Source organism: Salmo salar, chromosome 12 (genome assembly GCF_965601325.2).
Source record: "Salmo salar chromosome 12, fSalSal1, whole genome shotgun sequence".
Taxonomy (NCBI): Eukaryota; Metazoa; Chordata; class Actinopteri; order Salmoniformes; family Salmonidae; genus Salmo; species Salmo salar.
Window position 1 is genome coordinate 62,790,848 of NC_138302.1, and position 14,970 is coordinate 62,805,817.

Sequence of the window (14,970 nt, forward strand, 5' to 3'; positions counted from 1 at the left end):
ATATATTGTGTATAATTTATTTAGCCATTGAAATGCTGAGTCTGCTCGTGTGGCCGTGTTGATACAAATATATTTACATACAGTGCCTTCAGAAAGTATTCAGACCCCTTGACCTTTTCCACATTTTGTTACGTTAGTCATATTCTAAAATCTATTACATTTTACCCCCTTCATCAATCTACACACAATACCCCATAATGACAAAGCAAATACAGGTTGAGACATTTTTGCTAATTTATAAAAAACTGAAATATCATATTTACATAAGTATTCAGACCCTTTACTGAGTACTTTGTTGAAACACCTTTGGCAGTGATTATAGTATTGAGTATTCTTGGGTATGACATTACAAACTTGGCATACCTGTATTTGGGAAGTTTCTCCCATTCTTCTCTGCAGATCCTCACAAGTTCTGTCAGGTTGGATGGGAAGTGTCGCTGCACAGCTATTTTCAGGTCTCACCAGAGATGTTCAATCGGGTTCATGTCCGGGCTCAAGGCTGGGTCACTCAAGAACATTCAGAGACTTGTCCCGAAGCCACTCCTGTGTTGTCTTGGCTGTGGGCTTAAGGTTGTTGTCCTGTTGGATGGTGAACCTTCTCCCCAGTCTGAAAACCTGCTCCAGAGAGCTCAGGACAGGATCTCTCAGTACTTTACTCCATTCATCTTTGTCTAGATCCTGACTAGTCTCCCAGTCTCTGCCACTGAAAAACATCCCCACAGCATAATCCTGCCACCACCATGCTTCACCTTAGGCATCGTGCCAGGTTTCCTCCAGGCGTGATGCTTGGCATTCAGGCCAAAGAGTTCAATCTTGGTTTCATCAGACAAGAGAATCTTGTTTCTCATGGTCTGAGAGTCCTTTAGGTGCCTTTTGGCAAACTCCAAGCGGGCTGTCGTGCCTTTTACTGAGGAGTGGCTTCCGTCTGGCCTCTATCATGAAGGCCTGATTGGTGGAGTGCTGCAGAGATGGTTGTCCTTCTGGAAGGTTCTCCCATCTCCACAGAGGAACTCTTGAGCACTGTCAGTGTGACCATCAGGTTTTTGGTCACCCCCCTGACCAAGGCCCTTCTCCCCCGATTTCTCAGTTTGCCCGGGTGGCCTGCTCTAGGAGGAGTATTGGTGGTTCCAAACTTCTTCCGTTCAAGAAGGATGGAGGCCACTGTGTTCTTGGTACTCTTCCCCAGATCTGTGCCTCGACACAATCCTGTCTCGGAGCTCTACGGACAATTCCTTTGACCTCATGGTTTGGTTGTTGCTCTGACATGCACTGTCAACTGTGGGACCTTATATAGACAGGTGTGTGCCTTTGTCATTATGGGGTACTGTGTGTAGATTGCTGAGGATAGAATAAAAAAAAAATCAATTTTAGATTGTAATGTAACAAATTTGAAAATGTCAATGGGTCTGAATACTTTCCGAAAGCACAGCACACAGCCTCGATTGTCTTATAGAAGGGGCATTCAACTCTTAAAGCCAGTTTATGCTTTTTCCGAAAATGTGGTTGGTTGCTTTGTATGAAGGATGTGATGCCATGCATGCCTCGGGAAGCTCTGCAAGAGCCAAATCAGACTCCATACCGCGGGCATCTCAAATTTTGTAACAATGCTGAGGGCTCTGTATAGCTCCGTGTTGACATGATTGGTTGACAGTAGGTGAGGGCGGTAGGTCCTGTATAAACACAAACTCACTTCCTTCACAACAGCTCTGCGTTGCTCCGCGAAGCGCAAGAAGTATGAATGCCCTGACTTCTACAGAGGCCGTATCACAATAAATGTTGCACGGCAAACGCAGAGGCTGGATTGACCATGCAGCGCGTTTTAATCTAAGATGTCAGGAGCGTGCTGGTTTTCTCTTTTACATGATAATTAATTGAACCCACTTTGTGTCCCAGGTCTAAATCAGTCCCTGATTTTGAGGGGAAGGATTAAAAAAACGCAGTGGAACTGTCTTCGAGATCCAGAGTTGAGTTTGAGGGATGTATTGGATCGTCAAGACTCTGGATCAGAGCCCAGATTCACAAAACACTTCTTACGTAAAAAAATTAAGAAGCTTCTTAACCTGTTAGGGCTAGGGGGCAGTATTGACACGGCTGGATAAAAAACGTACCCGATTTAATCTGGTTACTACTCCTGCCCAGTAACTAGAATATGCATATAATTATTGGCTTTGGATAGAAAACACCCTAAATTTTCTAAAACTGTTTGAATGGTGTCTGTGAGTATAACAGAACTCATATGGCAGGCCAAAACCTGAGAAGATTCCATGCAGGAAGTGGCCTGTCTGACAAGTTGTGTTTTATCTTGGCTCTTTTTATTGAAGACTGAGGATCTTGCAATAACGTGACACTTCCTACGGCTCCCATAGGCTCTCAGAGCCCGGGAAAAAGCTGAAGGATATCGAGGCAGGCTCTGGCTGAAACACTTTATCGCGTTTGGATAGTGGCTGGTCAGAGTACTGTGGGCTTAGGCGCGTGCCCGAGTCGACCGAATGCTTTATTTTCTTTCCTCTGTTTACCTAAATGCAGATTCCCGGTCGGAATATTATCGCTTTTTTACGAGAAAAATGGCAGAAAAATTGATTTTAAACAGCGGTTGACATGCTTCGAAGTACGGTTTTGTCACGAATTGCGCCATGCTCGTGACCCTTATTTACACTTCGGATAGTGTCTTGAACGCACGAACAAAACGCCGCTATTTGGATATAACGATGGATTATTTTGGACCAAACCAACATTTGTTATTGAAGTAGCAGTCCTGGGAGTGCATTCTGACGAAGAACATCAAAGGTAATCAAACTTTTGTAATAGTAAATCGGAGTTTGGTCAGGGCTAAACTTGGTGGGTGTCTAAATAGCTAGCCGTGATGACTGGGCTATGTACTCAGAATATTGCAAAATGTGCTTTCACCGAAAAGCTATTTTAAAATCGGACACCTCGATTGCACAAAGGAGTTCTGTATCTATAATTCTTAAAATAATTGTTATGTTTTTTGTGAACGTTTATCGTGAGTAATTTAGTAAATTCACCGGAGGTTTGCGGGGGGTATGCTAGTTCTGAACGTCACATGCTAATGTCAAAAGCTGGTTTTTGATATAAATATGAACTTGATTGAACAAAACATGCATGTATTGTATAACATAATGTCCTAGGTGTGTCATCTGATGAAGATCATCAAAGGTTAGTGCTACATTTAGCTGTCTTCTGGGTTTTTGTGACATTATATGCTAGCTTGAAAAATGGGTGTATGATTATTTCTGGCTGGGTACTCTGCTGACATAATCTAATGTTTTGCTTTCGTTGTAAAGCCTTTTTGAAATCGGACAGTGTGGTTAGATTAACGAGAGTCTTGTCATTAAAATGGTGTAAAATAGTCATATGTTTGAGAAATTGAAGTAATAGCATTTCTAAGGTATTTGAAAATCGCGCCACGGGATTACACTGGCTGTTGCGTAGGTGGGACGATTTGGTGCCACCTAGCCCAGAGAGGTTAAGAAGTTCACAAGATAGTTCATAAGTGCAATTCCATGAGCATTTCTTAGCTAGCTAGCAAGGGCAATCATGTTAGCATATTTCTTACTGAGATTAGTGGTAAAAAAATATATATATATATTGGATATAAAACAATAAATACTGAAACTTTCAGATCAAGTTTGAATCAATTAAACGTGTTCAATTGCTTTCATTAGCTTATTTTCTCACTTCTATGATTTTAAAACGAGGGTTTTTAGCTATCTTGGAATTAAGACCATTTCCAAGAAGTAATCCTGTAACTTTATTTTCAAGAAACTATTTTCTTAGGAAAAAACATTGAAAATGTTCTTAACTTTATTTCTCAATAAAGTTATAGAAAGAAACTTAAGGAAGAAATATCACCTAGTTAAGAATAGCAAAAAATGTTTGTGAATCCGGGCCCTTTATATTTTCGCTCCAACCCTAATCTAGCACACCTGATTCTAATAATTAGCTAGTTGATGAGCTGAATCAGGTTGGTTACAACTGGGGTTGGAGTGAGAACCTACAGGAGGGTAGCTCCCCAGGAATAGGGTTGGAGAATCCTGCTCTAGAGCCTTCAAAGAAAGGAGGGTATGTATGCAAATAAAAGATGACTGGTCATTGGTCTGAATAATCAGATCAGATTGTGATGTCATGCTGTGGGCAAAAACTCTATACCACCTGAACAAAACATAAGAGTTATTTCAACCTTATAGTGTGGAAATATATATTATTATTTATTTTGACAGGAAATCTTTTTTTATTGCACTGCCCCTTTTAGCATTAAATGATTACATTTCCACCATTCAAAACCATTATAGCTGCATCCATATTCTATTTAGACCTCTCAGGAAGTTATGGGTATTTGTTGCCTCTAAGGAGTGACTTTAATGTCATTCTGTGAATGAAGTGGTCTTGAAATTCAATGGAAATTGGTGGACGTGCTGGGAACGAGTGTGAAGTGTTGGAATCTGTGGCATTGTGGGGTTAGGGTCAGGGTGATGCAAGTGAAAGGCAGAACAGCATGCCTCTATTGAGCCAGTGGGAGTTGAGCTTTGGTACTTGATTATAGTCTCAGGGTGTGTGATACTCGTGATTGTCACCTCGGTGAATGATGCTTCAATTTAGTCCATTGGCATGTCATGTTCACACAACACGCTTACTGTTCCCCTAAATAATATTTCATAAAGTTTTTTATTAATATTTAGTTCAGATGCTGTACTCATTTGATTAGACCTAGACTATTTTCTCTGTAACCTTTTATGTTGAGGTCAGAGGACCTCTTTTACGAGGGTTACCTTGCTATACTGCAGTTAAAATCGCCATTATTTCTCTAGCCCAATATGCCTTTAAAATAATTATCTGCTGACTTTGTCGTCTTTTTTCTCTGATGTATGTAACATACCCAGGAGGTCTAATACTAGAATGTATTACCACACAGGGTTGCACTACAGTCTCATAGTCAGCATGTCTAGTCGTTGCTGCCCCACCCCCTGCAGTACAGACATCCAGACTAAACAGTAACCCACTCTGACCATTCTGTTGCGGTAATACATTGACCCGAAAGGACCTGTGAACTTCCTCTCAGATGAGCAGGGAAAGATAGAGAAGAGGACCTAACCCTCATGTCATAGGAATTTATAATGAAACACAATTAATTTTTTTATTTATTTTACCTTTATTTAACTAGGCAAGTTCTTATTTTCAGTGATGGCCTAGTGGGTTAACTGCCTTGTTCAGGGGCAGAACGACAGATTTGTACCTTGTCAGCTCAGGGATTCGAACTTGCAACCTTTTGGTTACTAGCCCAACGCTCTAACCACTAGGCTACCCTGCCACCCCAATTGATGAGTACCTATAGGTTAGACTAATGGTTCACTGTCTGATATGATGTTAATTCATACATTCACAACATAATTTGTTTTATGGACCTCCCAAAACCTATTTTGAGTTATCAGTGAAAAGGGATGGAGCTGAGTGAAAAAAATACTGGATCAGAATCAGTACACACTAAATAAGAGCAAGTGTTTTGAGAATATTTTTTTGTTGAGCCATTCAATTAAAGGGAGTAATGTTAGAAATGTCCTGAATAGCACTGTATTTTATCCTCAACTACACCAAACCCATTTTGCATGAGGCTACTTCCGCCATCTTTTGTGTGAGGTGCGTATGGTAAAACCCATGCTCCCAAAATACATTTGAAGTGCTCGTTAGACTCTTAAAAGTGGTCCCGTGGTTAGCAAATGTATTTCTCTTGTCCAAAAATATCCTGCACCCCACAGAATGCTAAGTAGAGGGCATGCGTCAGCGAAGAGGTCCTCTACGGTGCTTTCTGTGAAGCGGTGTTGATGGCTTTAAGTGCAGCCACTGTGGTAATGAGTGAGGAGGGTTGTATTCCTGCAGATCACAGCTCGGAGCCATCTTTGGTTTGGGTGCTGGAGTGGCAGCCGGAGACTGTGGTTACAACCCAAATGGCACCCTATGCACTAGTTTCGACCGGAGCCTATTGGGCTCTGGTCAAAAGTAGTGCACTATATAGGGAATTGCCAGGGTGTTATTTGGGAGGTAACCTGTGCTGTCCACATCAGAGATGTTCCAGTCTCTGCTTTGGCTAATTTCAAATACATTTCCATTACACATCTTAATTATGGGAGCCTCACAAGGCCACACAGGCACCGACCAGAAGGGCGGGAGAGTTCAGTAACCCTGAGAGTCTTGTTTACTTGGCGTTCTCAAAACCTCTTTCAACTGGCAATTACTTTTCAAGGCACCAGTAATTTAGAATAATTGCAAACAACTAATTACCGATGCCGGAGCTAGAGCGAGTAAAGTTGCTAAATGTTACGTGTGGAAAAGGTCTGACTGTTTCGTTCTCACTCTGGCAGCTGGCTGAGGGTAATGCTAAGTTGCTACGTATAGCCTAGCAATTCCGCTACGTTGTTATAAAGACACAATAACATTCAGGGAATGTGTTATTTCCAGCTGCTATGTTCCCTTCAACAAAACCCAATTTGTGTCTCTGGGATTTCGGGTTGACATGACCCGTCCTTTAATGTCCTCTGTGAACCAAGGCAGGGTTGGTTTTGTGCCGGACTGGAGCCTGTATGTCTCTCTGCACTCATGGCAATGTCCTGGGTGTCAGCAGACATTGGCCTAGTCTAAGACACTGACCCCAGAGGGTACTCGTAGAACGAGAGAGAGGGGAAGAGTGCACGGCCTAGTCACCCATGAGGTTTTTGTTGTCAAGGTTGGTTGAGTGGTAGTGTAAAAGCAGAATATCCTACTTCCAGTTTTGTGCCGAGACATGGTTCACTGCCACATTCAGTGCACATGAGTTTCCTGTGTGAATGGGCTGGGCTGGATCACCACAACAACAACCCCTCAGAGTCGCCTATGTACACTCAGCTCCCACACCCAATATAGACCAAGGAGTCGTCCCACAATGCACTCTATTCCCTTTTTATAGTGCACTACTTTTGACGAGGGCCCATAGGGTGCATAGTAAGGCACTATATTGGGAATAGGGTGCCATTTGGGACACGAAACCAGAAAGTGCGGTGATGGAAATCTATAGGGCCTTATAGAAAGGCTTAAGGAGGCGGCTCTCTCCTCAATCCCATGGAAATCCTATATATGTCAAACAAAGCACTGTGTGGCTGTGCAGCACATCTCCTTTCTCTTCTTGGGCCAGCTATATTTGCCTCACATTCTGTCTTTGTACACAAGTCCAATCTTTTGATTGTACAGTGAGTTAATTGTGGAATATGCCAGCCTTTTTGGCACTTAGGCAAGACCACAGATACTACCCTACCTTTAGGTTATAACTACTTTACTACCAGGATAATTTATGAACTTGGAGCAACTGGGGTTTAAAGTATGTTAGTAATGGAATTGGCTGAACCAGATATCTGCTTTAAAAATATATATATATATATTTTAACTGCTGTTGTCTTGGTGCCATGTCTTTGGTGATTTGATACCCTGCTGTCTGAGAATTGTGGGGGCTTGTTCAGGGTCTCTAGGCGCCAGCATTCTTTGAGAGACAGAGTGAATATCAGGATACTGAGTATGTGAGCCATTCAATGGTCGAGCAGGTGCTGTGTGTCCACACATTCTGATTCCCACCACCATGTTCTTCCCTCCCTAATGGGCACTGGGCATTTTAGGTCCTCCTCTGGCTCACACACTCCTACTCATACCAAAGGAATCAGACACAACAATAGTGTTTGCTGGTCTAGAGTACTTAGCACCTCTGAAAGTATTTGCGCACCAATTTTACATGTAGAATCGTGTAGAAAAATGTCGGCTGTCAGACATCTAAAGTGGGTGGTCCCTAATGCCGGGTGTACACTACATGACTCTCAAAAGCCTAACATTTTTGAGCCTCTCACATTAAACAACCATCTCTCCTGTCGTTTTTTTTGTCTTGCCAACCTAGTTGTGCGCACACTAAACGATCTTGCACAGACGGGGTGTCACACTCTACAAGACTCTTCACTTGCTCGTGAGGATTCTTGATACCACCACGCTGTCTTGCGAAAACAGTAATGCGATTAGATTGTGTAGCTAGAACGAGCTTTGGCTCAAAGCAGCCTCAAACATTTTCAGTCAGACATTCACAAATCAAATAAAATGTTATGTCACATGGCCGAATACAACAGGTGTTGCCCTTACCACGCATGCCGTACGGAGTTGAATTATCTAGCCAACATTTTGAATTGAAAAAAATTGCTTGTGAACATCAGAGCTATAATGATTTGATGCTTTGGTTAAAGGCAAGTACAAACGCTTCTGTTTGAGAGTCTACACATTCTGGGTGATGCGAAACACCATCAGCATCTCATGGGCTATTGCTGACCACAGTTCTCAAAACTAGTCGTTGCACATCTCACACTACAAGAGCATTGCAGATTTTGTGCAGACGTGTTTGAAAACATCAGGACGTCTGGGACTGCTCAAAGATCAGGAGCCCTCAGATTGCGTCTTTGACACGCTCACATTGAACGAGCGTCGGTGGCAGCCGCACACCCAGACTAGGCAACGACATGGGGATTTTATCTCCGATCTCAAACTTTTCTGGGACGGTGTTTTAAGCAGGGTATAGTGGTACACCCAGCTTAAACATTGCGCTGAATAATCAGCAAACGCTAGATCCACTTTTGATGCGACGAGTGCAAGCCTAAAGATCTGACTGCACTTGAGCAATGAGTTCAACTGCTACAGTATATCTCAGAGGATCAAAATGTAGAGGATTGAGAAATAGCCTAGTCAATGAAAATTAATTACTTTTGATGTTTGGTGGTATAATAGGCCTACATTCTCTATGAAATAACTCTCTGGGATGTGCCCAAAGAAGGTATTCACACCCCTTGATTTTTTTCCACACATTTTGTTGTGTTATATCCTGAATTTAAGATGGATTCAATTGAGATTTTGTGTCACTGATCTACACACAATACCCCATTATGTCAAAGTGGAATTATGTGTTTAGAAATATTAATAACAAAATATAAAGCTGAAATGTCTTGAGTCAATAGGTATTTGACCCCTTTGTTGTGGCAAGCTTAAATAAGTTCAGGAGTAGAAATATCACAAGTTGCATGCACTCACTCTGTGCAATAATGGTGGTCCCGTGTGGCTAAGTTGGTAGAGCATGTTGTTTGCAACACCAGGGTTGTGGGTTTGATTCCCGCGGGGGACCAGTACGGAGAAAAAAATGTATGCATTCTCTACTGTAAGTCGCTCTGGATAAGAGCGTCTGCTAAATTACTAAAATGTAATGGTGGTTAACGTGATTTTTTTCATGACTACCTCATTTCTGTACTCCGCACACAATTCTCTGTAAGGTCCCTCAGTCGAGCAGTGAATTTCCAGCAAAGATTCAACCGCAAAGGGCACCTATTTGTAGATGGGTACAAAAAAACAAAAAAAAACAAGCATTGAATATCCCTTTGAGCATATTGCAGTTATTAATTACACTTTGGATGGTGTATCAATACACCCAGTCACTACAAAGATACAGGCGCCCTTCCTAACTCTTGCCAGAGAGGAATGAAACCGCACAGGGATTTCATTATGAGGCCAACTTTTTAAAGTTGACTTTTTAAAACAGTTATGGAGTTTAACGGCTGTGATAGAACACTGAGGATGGATCAACAACATTGTAGTTACTCCACAATACTAACCTACACGACAGAGTGAAAAGAAGGTAACCTGTACAGAATACAAATATTCCAAAACATGCATCCTGTTTGGAACAAGGCACTAAAGTAATACTGCAAAGAAATTAGCTTTTTGTCCTGAATAAACTGCATTATGTTTGGGGCAAACACAACACACAGGTACCACTTCATATTTTCAAGCATATTGGTGGCTGCATCATGTTATGGGTATGCTTGTCATCGGCAAGGACTAGGGAGTTTTTTTTAAATACAAATAAATGGAAAAGAGCTAGGCACATGCAAAATCCGAGAGGAAAACCTGGTTCAGTCTGCTTTCCAACAGACACTGGGAGACAAATTCACCTTTCAGCAGGACAATTACCTACAAGGCCAAATATACAGTGGTGTACAATCCAGGTGTGCAAGGCTCTTAGAGTTACCCAGAAAGACTCACAGCTGTAATCTCTGCCAAATGTGATTCTAACATATTAACTCAGGGGGTTGAATACTTATCTAATCAAGATATATTAGTGTTTTATTTTCAATTTTTTTATTTTAGCATTTTTCTTCCACTTTGACATGAAGAGTATTTTGTGTAGATCGTTGACAATTAAATCAATTTTAATCCCACTATGTAACACAACAAAATGTGGAAAAAGTCAAGTGGTGTGAATATACTTTCTTTCTGAAGGAACTTAAGATTCACTTACAGTGATTTGAAGTCTTATAAACCAGTGGTTCCCAAACTTTTGTGTGTTTTTAAAGGAACTCCTTCCGGCTTTTAACTTACTCCTGAAAGTTGTTATAGTAGAATGCAAAAGATGCAATTTCGAAATTTAGTAGTGCATCATCAGTTTTCCTCTTGTCATTGCAGATCTTTAGAGAGCTATTGCTGCAACATTTTATCTACCAACAAGAGGGGTGTGAACAGGTCTTGTGCCCATAGAAATTACGTGGCGCACGCTTGCAGGATGTTCTCTAATGCCTGAGTGAAGAAGGTTGGGAACCCCTGCTCTAAACTGTTGTATGGATTTAAAAACCAAATGCATAACTAATTTGGATATGCATAGTTCCAAGACAACTTACTGAAGTGGTCAGGAGAGGGCAGTAATGTACATTCTAACAAATCAGTATCAATGTTTATGCATGTATTAAAAGTGATAACTTGTGTCTGAATATGGTAAATTAATTACTTATACATTTGGTGTGGTTCTCATTAACAAACCTTTACTGAGCTGTAGCCAAAGTTTTATAGCCATGGTAACATTTATGTGAAGATATAGGGAAAAAAAACATTAGACTTACAACTAACAATGATTCACTCTTATTACTTCTATAACATCTGCTAAACACGTATGTGACCAATAAAAATGTATGAAAATGGTATCAACCACTTACAAATAATTGTGATTGCAGTGTTCTTGTGAAATCAATAACGTCAGACTATGATAAAAGGCACATTGATATTTGACACAATCGGTTCGTTGTAGCCTAATCTCTCTTCATACTGTACCTGGTTTTCACCTCGCACCTTGATAAGGGACTAATTGAAATGTAACAATTCCCATTATCATCATTGTTTACACATTTCTAAGCAGTGCATTAAATCGCGTCCTGTCCTGACGGTTCAGCAGTGCACAGGTATGCACCATGCGCGCCTTCGCAAACTACGCCCCTTTTCGTGGTCATCCTTCTCCTACCTTACTTCTAATCACAGTTCTCCTCCTTTCAATCACTTCCATTCAAGTGGGGAATACGAGAATAGTTAGGCAGTTTTCAGGAGTCTGCTTTTGAACCAAATTACTGAAAATGTAAGTGAATTTCCTTTTAATGTGCTTTACCTTTACACGCAGCATATTTACGCAAACTGTTTTCCGACTTGTTGTCCAGTTGAAGTGAACATTTAGTTCACTGTTTATAGTCAAAATACTTTATATATTTTTATCATGAAACGTAACCTATGCTGAGAGTAATTTATGTTGTTGTAATTTCCTGTCCACTGTCCTTTACTAGGAGAACCAAGTTTGTATTGAAATAGAAAAAACTTGTTGTGTAATGGCCTTTAATTATAATTTTTTGGACCATCTTCATTTTAGTTGACCCAGTAACCATGGTTATTGGAACCATGTGGTGGGTCGTGTAGACGTGTTCGGTTGTAAATGGTTTCTTGAAAGTGACGGGGGGCTGTTTCAATTGTTATACAGTCTTTGTAAGCTACCAGGGGAGATAATGGACACTTGATTGATGAGGAATGAATCATTTCCTGTTTAACGCCTACGTCAGTATTTTGTTGAAATGTTAATACTTTGTTTTTTGTGTCCTTTGTGCCTCGCTGTGTTTTTTTTGTGCCTCGCTGTAAACTTTATCATTTGGCTTTATAGATATTGAGGTTCAAGTCTTATAATCATGAATAGCCCATTCACAGTCTTGGGTATATTATGCCCCTGTTTTATTATAACATTTATTGTGTGTTGTATATAAAGAATTCCCTAAGATAATAAATATCGTGGCAGCTTTTCCACAAAACAACCTGCCTTGCATACTATAGACCTGAGATGGGAATTTCATTCCGTTATAACCTCATCCCACATGTCCCAATATGTGCTAAAGGTGCATTGCATTGGGATTCAAGAGGTTTCGGGAAAATAAACACATTGTTATCTTCTGCACACAGTTGCATCAGCCAATTTTTAAATTACCCCTGCTTTTTTCTCTCTTAAGTAATCATTGCCTGAACAGAGATTTGCAGTCAGTCACTCTAATGATGTGGGAGTTTCACAAACCGCTTTAGTCACAGGAAGCTCCCTAGACTCTGTATAGCGTGAGTCGTATGTCATACTAGTCTTGCATTGGACACTGTGTACGGATCTGGGTTCAAGGTGATGTCAGCAGGATCATGTCATACCTGAGTCATTCCACCAACTGGCCTCTAGCTGAAGGAGCCAAAATGGCTCCAAGGACATGGTCAACCAAAGTAACATTTGGTTGGAGAAACTCAGGTAGTGGACAGACTGAATATGACCCGGTACGGCCAGAAGAGGACCGGCCACCCCTCAGCACCTTGTTCCTCTCTAGATTTCTTCCTAGGATCCTGCCTTCTAGGGAGATTTTCCTAGCCACTTCTTCTGCATTGCTTTGGGGTTTTAGGCTGGGTATCTGTAAATCAATATGTAAAGCACTTTGTGACAACTGCTGATGTAAAAAGGGCTTTATAAAATACATTTGACAGAATTTACAGCTACTTTTATTGACATGCTAAAATGATTCACTTTGATCAACCTTTTTCAGTACATAGATGACCGGTAAGACCATATCTAATGGTACTGTTTATTTAGCTGATCTTAACTTTTTTTGTACATAATATTTCCGCCATTTCCTATTACCGAAAAGAGCAGATCAGCGATCACTTACCCCGATTTGGATGAGGATTCCTACTTCAAAATATAAATGTAGGTGTTTTTGTTTTACTTCAGCAGGACAGAATGTCAGCATCGGCTAACTCGGGGGGGGGGGGGGGTCTTAACATAACTCATGATAAGCTGTAGACCATACTATTTACCAAGGGTTTTCATCTATATTAGCAGTCTATTTACCACCAATAACCGTTGCTAACACTAAGACCGCACTCAACGAGCTGTATAGGGCCATAAGCAACAACAACAAAAATGCTCATCCAGAGGCGGCGCTCCTAGAGGCCGGTGATTTTAATGCAGGAAAACTATCTGTCTTACCTCATTTCTACCAGCATGTCATCTGTATAACAAGAGGTGAAAAAACTCTTGATCACCTTAACTCCACACAGAGACACATACAAAGCTCTCCCTCGCCCTCCATTTGGCAAATCTCACCTTAACTTCTCTAGGGCCAGTGGGACGATTTCGTCCCACCTACGTAACAGCCAGTGGAATCCTGTGGCGCGTTATTCAAATACCTTAGAAATGCTATTACTTCAATTTCTCAAACATATGACTATTTTACACCATTTTAAAGACAAGACTCTCGTTAATCTAACCACACTGTCCGATTTCAAAAAGGCTTTACAACGAAAGCAAAACATTAGATTATGTCAGCAGAGTACCCAGCCAGAAATAATCAGACACCCATTTTTCAAGCTAGCATATAATGTCACATAAACCCAAACCACAGCTAAATGCAGCACTAACCTTTGATGATCTTCATCAGATGACACACCTAGGACATTATGTTATACAATACATGCATGTTTTGTTCAATCAAGTTCATATTTATATCAAAAACCAGCTTTTTACATTAGCATGTGACGTTCAGAACTAGCATACCCCCCGCAAACTTCCGGTGAATTTACTAAATTACTCACGATAAACGTTCACAAAAAAATAACAATTATTTTAAGAATTATGGATACAGAACTCCTCTATGCACTCGCTATGTCCGATTTTAAAATAGCTTTTCGGTGAAAGCACATTTTGCAATATTCTAAGTAGATAGCCCGGCATCACAGGGCTAGCTATTTAGACACCCACCAAGTTTAGCCCTCACCAAAGTCAGATTTACTATAAGAAAAATGTTATTACCTTTGCTGTTCTTCATCAGAATGCACTCCCAGGACTTCTACTTAAATAACAAATGTTGGTTTGGTTCAAAATAATCCATAGTTATGTTCAAATATCCTCTGTTTTGTTCGTGCGTTCAAGACACTATCCGAAGTGTAAAGAAGGGTGACGCGCACGACGCGTTTCGTGACAAAAAAATTCTAAATATTCCATTACCGTACTTCGAAGCATGTCAACCGCTGTTTAAAATCAATTTTTATGCCATTTTTCTCGTAAAAAAGCGATAATATTCCGACCGGGAAAGCGTGTTTACGTTCAAAGAGAGAGAAAATAAAAACATGGGATCCCCTCGTGCACGAGCCTCAGTCTGATGGTCCTCTGATCGGCCACTTACCAAAGGCGCTAATGTGTTTCAGCCAGCGGCTGGAATTACATCATTCAGCTTTTTCCCGGGTTCTGAGAGCCTATGGGAGCCGTAGGAAGTGTCACGTTACAGCAAAGATCCTAAGTTTTTAATAAACAGAGCCAAGAAGCCCAAGGAATGGTCAGAGGGCACTTCCTGTACAGAATCTTCTCAGGTTTTTGCCTGCCATATGAGTTCTGTTATACTCAGACACCATTCAAACAGTTTTAGAAACTTTAGGGTGTTTTCTATCCAAAGCCAATAATTATATGCATATTCTAGTTACTGGGCAGGAGTAGTAACCAGATTAAATCGGGTACGTTTTTTATCCGGCCGTACAAATACTGCCCCCTATCCCCAACAGGTTAACACTCCTTCTGAT

The 14,970-nt window shown here is 40.9% G+C and overlaps 1 protein-coding gene across 3 annotated transcripts in view; it reads left to right on the forward strand.

Moving 5' to 3' along the window:
• LOC106565419 (innate immunity activator protein) overlaps positions 1–14,970 on the forward strand; it is a 42,379-nt gene that overhangs the window by 13,889 nt on the left and 13,520 nt on the right. The window contains exon 1 of one of the 3 annotated variants that reach the window (XM_014132530.3): positions 11,356–11,464. The exons of the other annotated variants lie outside the window; for them this stretch is intronic. The gene's annotated coding sequence lies outside the window, so the exon portion shown is untranslated. Of the gene's footprint in view, positions 1–11,355; positions 11,465–14,970 lie in introns of those variants that run through there. 3 annotated transcript variants of the gene reach the window in all.